Source organism: Oncorhynchus clarkii, chromosome 19, assembly GCF_045791955.1.
Source record: "Oncorhynchus clarkii lewisi isolate Uvic-CL-2024 chromosome 19, UVic_Ocla_1.0, whole genome shotgun sequence".
Classification (NCBI taxonomy): domain Eukaryota; kingdom Metazoa; phylum Chordata; class Actinopteri; order Salmoniformes; family Salmonidae; genus Oncorhynchus; species Oncorhynchus clarkii.
The window spans coordinates 50815724-50825723 of NC_092165.1; the positions used below are offsets into that span (position 1 = coordinate 50815724).

The following is a 10000-nucleotide window of genomic DNA, read 5'->3' on the forward strand; positions in this document are numbered from 1 at the left end:
TTGTGGCCATGGTTGAAGGTCTGGGTTACTAAATCGTCTGGGCTTACGAGTGTGCATGTATGTCTGTGTGTGCGTATGTGTCTTTGTATGTGTGCACTTACAGGGCCTTGCAAAAGTATTCATCCCCCTGGCGTTTTTTCAATTTTGTTTCATTTCAACGTGTAAATTTAAATGTATTTTTATTTGGATTTCATGTAATGGACATACACAAAATAGTCCAAATTGGCGAAGTGAAATTAAAAACATAACGTGTTTCAAACGGAGCACCATTAATTCCATTATTAAAAAATTGAAAGAGTATGGCACCACAACAAACCTGCCAAGAGAAGGCCGCCCACCAAAACTCACAGACCAGGCAAGGAGGGCATTAGAGAGGCAACAAAGAGACCAAAGATAACCCTGAAGGAGCTGCAAAGCTCCACAGCGGAGATTGGAGTATCTGTCCATTGGACCACTTTAAGCCGTACACTCCACAGAGCTGGGCTTTACAGAAGAGTGGCCAGAAAAAAGCCATTGCTTAAAGAAAAAATAAGCAAACATGTTTGGTGTTTGCCAAAATGCATGTGGGGGGCTCCCCAAACATATGGAAGAAGGTCATCTGGTCAGATGAGATGAAAATGTAGCTTTTTTGTCCATCAAGGAAAAACGCTATGTCTTGCGCAAACCCAACACCTCACATCACCCCGAGAACACCATCCCCACAGTGAAGCATGGTGGTGGCAGCATGCTCCGGGGATGTTTTTCAGGGACTGAGACACTAGACAGAATTGAAGGAATGATGGATGGCGCTAAATACAGGGGAATTCTTGAGGTACACCTGTTTGTCTTCCAGAGATTTGAGACTGGGACGGAGGTTCACCTTCCAGCAGGACGACCCTAAGCATACTGCTAAAGCAACACTCAAGTGGTTTAAGGGAAAACATTTAAATGTGTTGGAATGGCCTAGTCAAAGCCCAAACCTCAATCCAATTTGAGAATCTGTGGTATGACTTAAAGATTGCTGTACACCAGCGGAACCCATCAAACTTAAAGAAGCTGGAGCAGTTTTGCCTTGAATAATGGGCACAATCCCAGTGGCTAGATGTGCTTATAGAGACATACCCCAAGACACTTGCATCTGTAATTGCTGCAAAATGTGGCTCTACAAAGTTTTGACTTTGGGGGGGTGAATAGTTATGCACGCTCAAGTTTTCTGTTTTTTGTCTTATTTCTTGTTTGTTTCACAATAAAAAATATTTTGCATCTTCAAAGTGGTAGGCATGTTGTGTAAATCAAATGATACCCCCCCCCAAAAAAAAATTGTAATTCCAGGTTGCATGGCAACAAAATAGGAGAAATGCCAAGGGGGGTGAATACTTTCGCAAGCCACTGTACGCTAACCCTGTTAATCGGTCAGCAGATCAGATTTGTGGCATACAGCCCGGGTCACACAGTGATGTCAGAGCAACCACATCAGCTACAGTCAGAGAGATGGAGAGGTAAAGGAGAGTGGTTCAGCAAGGAGCAGGACATAAGGAGAAGAGGAGGTAGATCGATAGGGAGAGATTTTAATAGAAGTCAGGGAAAAGAAGGGAAGATGTAGGGAGCCAGTGGAGAGGTAAAGTGATTGAGAGGAGCCTGAGGATCTGCGGTGCCTGTCCCATAACACACAATGTCTGGGCAAGACGTGAGTAACTACCAGTTGCCACTGGGTGTTGCCTATTGTGTTGTTTTTACATTGTGATGTCATTGTAGCCAAATGTGCTAGCCTGTGAAGTGAGCTCTGTGTGTCATTGTGCTAGCCTTTGTCCATTCCTTGTTTTAGCCTTTAGTCTGGCTAACAACAAGGCTCACTGTTGTGTGTGTGTGTGTGCATGTCGGTTTAAGTGCTCAATGGTGCATTATACTATGAATGTTATGTCGCTACCAACCAAATTAATTTCCCACCATGTGATAAAAAGGTCTTGGGATTGTTCAAACGGGCTGTATGGTTTCCACAGAACAGAATCACAAAGAGAAAAGTACATAGCGAGAGTGTGTGTAATCGCTCAGTAGGTAGAGATTCTGCTCAGTTTTCACTGGCTCTCACTGTCTGACTTTTATAACAGGGTTGCTTTGATGTTTGATGTACTCTCTCTCTCTCTCTCTCTTTTTTGTCTTGTCCCCATCCTCAATTCTCTCCCTCTCACATTCTCTCTTTAGGCAGTTTGGTAGAGCTCCACCCTTCTGTGTCTCCAGAGACTACATGTCCCATCAGCCCCGTAGCAGGTTGTCCAGACGAACCCTCCTACAGTAACCCTGAAGGGAAGACGTACACCTCCACCACAAAGCCTACAGGACCTACCTCCACCACAGAACCTACCACCTCCACCACAGACCCTAGCACTGCCCTCCTAGCCTCCCTAGAGGAGCTAGGGGAACGTAAAGATCACTCGCACCTTCCTCAGTCCCTCCATCAGGTGTGTGCCCGTCCCTCTCCATTCTATATATTGTATTTCTACCTGCCTGCGCTGTTCTCAAGTCAACATTTATCTGGCAGCCTGGTGTAGGTGTGATTCCCTCTGTGGTTAGCTGTAATTCCTCACTATTAAGCACAAGTATGTGGACACCCCAGAACATGAGAACATATGAAAGCTGGTGGTTCCTTTTAACATGAGTCTTCAATATTCCCAGGTAAGAAGTTTTAGGTTGTAGTTATTATAAGAATTATAGGACTATTTCTCTCTATACCATTTGTATTTCATATACCTTTGACTATTGGATGTTCTTATAGGCACTTTAGTATTGCCAGTGTAACAGTATAGCTTCCGTCCCTCTCCTCGCCCCTACCTGGGCTCGAACCAGGAACACATCGACAACAGCCATCCTCGAAGATTCATTACCCATCGCTCCACAAAAGCCGCGGCCCTTGCAGAGCAAGGGGAACAACTACTCCAGGTCTCAGAGCGAGTGACGTTTGCAACTCTATTAGCGCGCACCCCGCTAACTAGCTAGCCATTTCACATCGGTTACACCAGCCTGATCTCGGGAGTTGATAGGCTTGAAGTCATAAACAGCGCTGTGCTTGCGAAGAGCTGCTGGCAAACGCACGAAAGTGCTGTTTGAATGAATGCTTACGAGCCTGCTGCTGCCTACCATCGCTCAGTCAGACTGCTCTATCAAATCATATACTTAATTATAACATAATAACACACAGAAATACGAGCCTTTGGTCATTAATGTGGTCAAATCCGGAAACTATAATTTTGAAAATAAAACGTTTATTCTTTCAGTGAAATATGGAACCGTTCTGTATTTTATTTAGCGGGTGGCATCCATCAGTCTAAATATTGCTGTTACCTTGTACAACCTTCAATGTTATGTCATAATTACGTAAAATTCTGGCAAATTAGTTTGCAGCGAGCAAAGTTTAATATTGCCCGCTAACATGAATTTATTTTAACTAAATATGCAGGTTTAAAAATATATACTTCTGTGTATTGATTTTAAGAAAGGCATTGATGTTTATGGTTAGGTACATTTGTGCAACGATTATGCGCTTTTGAAAATCCCCCGTTTGGCGAAGTAGACTGTCTTTGTTAGGAAGAAATAGTCTTCACAGTTCACCATGAGCCAGGCGGCCCAACCTGCTGCATATACCCTGACTCTGTTGCACAGAATGCAAGAGAAGTGACACAATTTATTTACCTAGTTAAAAGAAATTCATGTTAGCAGGCAATATTAATTAGGCCTGGCTGGCCAACTGCCAGCCAGGCCTAATCACCCAACATCAGAGCCCCGACCCCACTAATGCTCTTGTGACTGAATGGAAGTCCCTGCAGCAATGTTCCAACATCTAATGGAAAACCTTCTCAAAAGAGTGGAGGCTGTTATAGCAGCAAAGGAGGGACCAACTCCATATTAATGCCCATGATGTTGGAATGAGATGTTTGACAAGCAGGTGTCCACATACTTTTGGTCATGTAGTGTATTTACCAGACTGACTGAACACACACACACACACACACACACACAGACACAGACACATACACACAGACAGCCATTACAGTGTGTGTGAGTGTGGTATAATCCCTGTCATTATGATACACAGAGCTCTGGGTGAAGTGAAAATGTGTTGTCTATTCCCTCCTCCACCATTAGGGGCACTGCTGTCATTTCTGATCAGCACCTCTCTGCATCTGTCTACTCCAATGATGTAAATACATCTTTGGTCTACTCCCTCCCTCCTCCCAACACTTTCAACTGTCTCCTGGGGGCGCGTTCAGGTGGGTTCAGCGTTACAGAATGTTCAGATATAAATGTATTGTTGAGAACAGACATGGCCCAAATGGAACCCTGGACCCTAGCTCAGACTGGGAGGATTTGACCGGTATAGTCAATATGGTAATAGCTCCACCTTGCCCTCTGATAGGTTAGGTGAAAGTTTCATCATATTTATTATGGCAATCAAATCCTCTCAGATCTTCACATTCGCATAGGGCAGCGGTTCCTAAACTAGGGGTCGCAACCCCATGTGCCTAATATGAAAATGGTGTCAAAAAGAAAATACAAAACAAATGATTTACTGTATATTATAATATCGTCTTTGTATCTCAAAATCATGTGGTTAACCTTAAAAATCTAAATGAAAATGATTAAAATCTAAAGGGTAATATTCAACCAGATCATGGAAAGAGGCTACACTGTACCGGTGAATCGGTTGGACCCGCTACACTATGAAACCACACAATATTGCAGAGACTTTGATATTACCAGCCGCAATTTATATAGTGAAAGCAATGTGTGGGTAGGGAAGAGGCACAGAAACTCACATCAATACATTTGTCAAATAACAGTGTTTAATGAAGAATTCATGATATTGCTAGCAATCAACAGGAAACTCTTAATGACTCAAACTGCCATATGGAAGCATTGTATGGCACAACGAGAGCAACTGGCGCCAAACGAGCTGAGCAGAGAACTCTGACTACATCAAACCACATCCACTGTGCATGCCTGTTCACAAAACTTTGTGGAGATATGGGATCAGAACATGACAATGTTGTATTTCACAGCGAAGCTTGGTGGTTATCGATGGGGAGTGGTGGAAAGATGTTTTTCATTAAGAGAGGAACTCTTGTAGTTCACAATGGAGGTTAAAAGAAACTTGGTTGACTTTCTGTGTAGTGAAAAGAAAACGAGTCTCCTTGCCTATTTATCAGACACATTTTAGAAACTGAACAAACTGAATGCAAGCATGCAGGGGAAATACAGGGGAAATGCAGGGGAATACAGGGGAAATACAGGGAGGGACCCTGTAGGGTCAAGGGGTCAATTTGGGATTGGGACATGACATCTGTTGGATAGAACAGGGAATCACGTCAGCTTTATTCATTTTCTTTCTGCAATGCTCTGAACACAGCCCTATTCTAACCAACTCACATCTGTTCACCTCTGACCTTCTTCCCCTGTCTCCAATCTGATTGGTCGAGATCCAGACAGCTTTTAGCAACCCAGGGAGTTCTGACCAGCCCTTGTAAGGGCAGAATGAGTGTTTGTGTTATGTCTCCCTGAGTTTTAATGGAGCTTTCTACGAAGGAGATTACATTTGATACTTTTATACTTCCATGTAGTACATTAGGAGGAAGTCTTTTCTCTTGTTTTTTTTGTCAAAGCCTCTTATTTCTCTCTCACTGCTCCCTCATTCTCTCTCTCCCCTGAGCTCTCTCTCACTCTCTCCCTTTCTCTCTCTCTCTCATGCACATGTAGGCCTACGCACCACAAGCAAGCAAAATGAGCAATTCATATTTATATAAATGTTTTGTTACTTGCAACAAAGAAGAGGGAGAAAGAGTGAGTGTGAGAGAGGTCAGTGGGTTGTTACCGCCTCTCACTTGATTAGAAATGCGAGCGCTCATGCCCTCTTTCTCACACTCACTCTCTCTCTCTCTCTCTCTCTCTCCACTTCAGTCAGCAGGAGAACAATAACAGTCACTAGAGAGGTAGAGTCTGACACACCACTGCTGCTTTATCAGGCTGTGGAGCTCGCCTCATCTCCTAGCTACAGGTGGATAGGGGGAACTTTGGAAACTACAAATGCAACTGTGACCAAGAAGGATTTTTTAAAGACTTTCCAGCTATTTCCTGCATTTTCCACTGTGTCCATGGAGATTAGCAGTGTTTCTCTTGCTTTCCCGACGGTGTTTGTGTGTGTTTACCTTCTTTAATGCTTCTTAGGGAGGTTGTTTACGTGTTTTTGTCTCAGGGTTAAAGTCATACTAAATGTAATTGAATCATTATTCCGTATTAGGCTATATACATTGTTTAACTTCTTGATAGTACAGTTGATGGTAATATAGTATGTATTTGTCTATTCCTGGGTGGAATACACTTGTTAGTTGTTCTGGGTGACTAGAATGTAAAAGCAGTGTCTAAATGAATATACTTGTTAACCTTTAACCCTCTCTGTCTCCCTCTCTGCAGATAGCTGAGGCCTTTGTCCTCCAGGAAGATTGTATCCTTATCACTTGTGTGTGTGCTTGTTTGACCGTGTGTGAGAGCGTATGTGTGTGTGTGTATGACGTGTGTGTTATGCCCTCTAGGACGATGAAGATTGTATCCTTATCAGTCAGCTCATATCTCTGTCTCTCTAGTAAATGACAGGGTTCTCTGGTTCATTCCAACTCTCAGGCTGTGCTGTGTTCCAGTTTAAACCTACCACAGGGTTCAAGCATCTTATCGTTGTGCTCTTTCTTTTGGTCAGACAGGAACACTAGATGTTTTCTGTGCAGGGGCTTTCTACAGCAAAGCTGTGGGCTTATACAGAGCGCCTCAGTGCCTAGAGACAGAGAGACCATTCCTGTGTAATATATGGAGCTCTCAGTACACTGCTCTATGTAGGACACATTCAGAACCAACTGGAGACATGATGGACCACAGGGAAAAGCCCAGTAGACATACATAGTTATGTTCCTATCACCCATACAAAGCTATTGGTTCAGAAGGAGAGAAAGAAAATATGTTTACAAGTTTGGAATCCGTACCCTTCCTCGACACGCAGCCCATGGAGTGTAGTGCAACTGGGGAACACACTCATTCAAGCTCACACACAGCTATGATCCCTTATTGATGTCAGTGTAGATGAAGGGGAGGAGACAGGTTAAAGAAAGATGTTTAAGCCTTGAGACAGGTATTGTGTGTGTGTGCCATTCAAAGGGTGAACCAGCAGGACAAAATGTTTAAGTGTCTTTGAACGGGGTATGGTAGTTGGTGCCAGGAGCACCAGTTTGTGTCAAGAACTGCAACGCTGCTGGGTTTTCCATGTTCAACAGTTTCCCATGTCTATCAAGAATGGTCCACCACCCAAAGGACATCCAGCCAACTTGACACAACTGTGGAAAGCATTGGAGTCAACATGGGCCAGCATCCCTGTGTTCCTAATGTTTTGTACACTCAGTATATCTACCATTTTAAGGTGATTCATTGTTGTTAGCCTCCTATCTTGATATCTCTTAGTGCTTGGTGAGTGCTGTGTGTTTGTTGCTGCTAATCTCTTTATATTCTGTGGGGACATTCTCTATCTACTCTCTCTCTCTCTCCCTCTCTCCCTCTCTCTCTCTCTCTCTCTCTCTCTCTCTCTCTCTCTCTCTCTCTCTCTCTCTCTCTCCTGAAAACCCCACCCTGCCTCTATCTTTCCATCTCTTTAGCTCGGCAAACTCTTTTTCCTCCCCTTAATTCTAAGTGTGCACTCGTTCCCTCCCCTTCGTGGATTTAAAAGCCTTGTAGAGGTCCCCTGTCTAGCGTTTAAAAGCCTTGTCTGGTTTGTGTGGTTGACTCAAGTGGTTTGTTTGTCTCATTGTTATTTTGTAGGTCCCCTCCACCCTCACACAAGATACACCTACTCTTCATTCACTCATCATCTCATTTGTATTACAAAACAATGACTGAATTATGTAGGCAGATTAGTCATATTGTGTGTGTGTGTGTGTGTGTGTGTGTGTGTTTCCTTAACCCTGTGTTGACCAGATGAGCGAGCAGTGTGCTGTGTTCAGCTGGAGAGACTCTACCACCAGAGACGACTACACAACCTGACAGCACTGCAGGAACAGTGGGGTATCTCTCTCTCTCTCACTCACTCACTCACTCACTCACTCACTCACTCACTCACTCACTCACTCACTCACTCACTCACTCACTCACTCACAGAGCCAATTGAAGTCTCATTATGTATAATTACCTCACCTTCTCTCCCTCCCCTTACTTTCTTGGTGTGTTTATGCTGATTATTTCCTCCCTCTAACCTCTGACCTTTGTTCTTCCAGAGAGGAGGTGTAGGTCAGACGGCCAGGGAGTGAGGAACAATAACACCAACCTGGCTGCACAGCAACTGGACAGACTCGCATACATCTGCCAAACACACCAACGGTTTGTAAAGGGGGTCTTTAGATGTGGTCCTTTACAGCTCAGTACAGGTAAATGTCCTATAACAAGGAAGACCTTGAGAGGCAGGTAAAGGGATGTACATCGACACACCTGTGCTCTCCCAGGTAGTTACAGTGGTGATGGGTTTAACATATGGCTCTTTGGTGTTGCTGCACTTTCAGTCATTTGAGTTGCAGCACTGCTAGAGTTTGACACACACTGAAAAACATAGGGAAATGAACATTCCCTGGTAGCCTTGGCTACTCAGACCTTTCTTCAATCATAGAGGAGGAAAGTCACAGTACTAACTGACTTTATCTCTCTCTCTCCCCCCATCTCTCTCTCTCTCCCCATCTCTCTCTCTCTCCCCATCTCTCTCTCTCTCCCCATCTCTCTCTCTCTCTCTCTCTCTCCCCATCTCTCTCTCTCTCCCCATCTCTCTCTCTCTCCCCATCTCTCTCTCTCCCATCTCTCTCTCTCTCCCCATCTCTCTCTCTCTCCCCATCTCTCTCTCTCTCCCCATCTTTCTCTCTCTCCCCATCACTCTCTCTCTCCCCATCTCTCTATCTCTCCCCATCTCTCTCTCTCCCCATCTCTCTCTCCACCCATCTCTCTCTCTCTCCACCCATCTCTCTCTCTCCACCCATCTCTCTCTCTCTCCACCCATCTCTCTCTCTCCACCCATCTCTCTCTCTCTCCCCATCTCTCTCCCCATCTCTCTCCCCATCTCTCTCCCCATCTCTCTCTCTCTCCCCATCTCTCTCCCCATCTCTCTCTCTCTCCCCATCTCTCTCCCTCCCCCCATCTCTCTCTCCCCATCTCTCCCTCTCTCCCCATCTCTCTCTCTCTCCCCCCATCTCTCTCTCTCCCCCCATCTCTCTCTCCCTCCCCATCTCTCTCTCTCTCCACCCATCTCTCTCTCTCTCCACCCATCTCTCTCTCCAACCATCTCTCTCTCTCTCTCTCTCCCCATCTCTCTCTCTCCCCATCTCTCTCTCTCCCCCATCTCTCTCTCTCCCCCATCTCTCTCTCTCCCCCCATCTCTCTCTCTCCCCCCATCTCTCTCTCTCCCCCCATCTCTCTCTCTCCCCCCATCTCTCTCTCTCCCCCCATCTCTCTCTCTCTCCCCCATCTCTCTCTCTCTCCCCATCTCTCTCTCTCTCCCCATCTCTCTCTCTCCCCCGCATCTCTGTCTCTCCCCATCTCTCCCCATCTCTCTCTCTCTCTCCCCATCTCTCTCTCTCTCCACCCATCTCTCTCTCTCTCCACCCATCTCTCTCTCTCCACCCATCTCTCTCTCTCTCTCCCCATCTCTCTCTCTCCCCATCTCTCTCTCCACCCATCTCTCTCTCTCTCCCCATCTCTCTCTCTCCCCATCTCTCTCTCTCCACCCATCTCTCTCTCTCTCCCCATCTCTCTCTCTCCCCATCTCTCTCTCTCCCCCCATCTCTCTCTCTCTCCCCCATCGCTCTCTCTCCCCCCATCTCTCTCTCTCCCCCCATCTCTCTCTCTCTCCCCATCTCTCTCTCTCTCCCCCATCTCTCTCTCTCTCCCCCATCTCTCTCTCTCTCCCCCCATCTCTCTCTCTCCCCCCATCTCTCTCTCTCTCCCCATCTCTCTC

At 45.5% G+C, this 10000-nt stretch overlaps 1 pseudogene; it reads left to right on the top strand.

The window, feature by feature from the left end:
• LOC139375355 (consortin-like) overlaps positions 1–10000 on the top strand; it is a 46222-nt pseudogene that overhangs the window by 8522 nt on the left and 27700 nt on the right.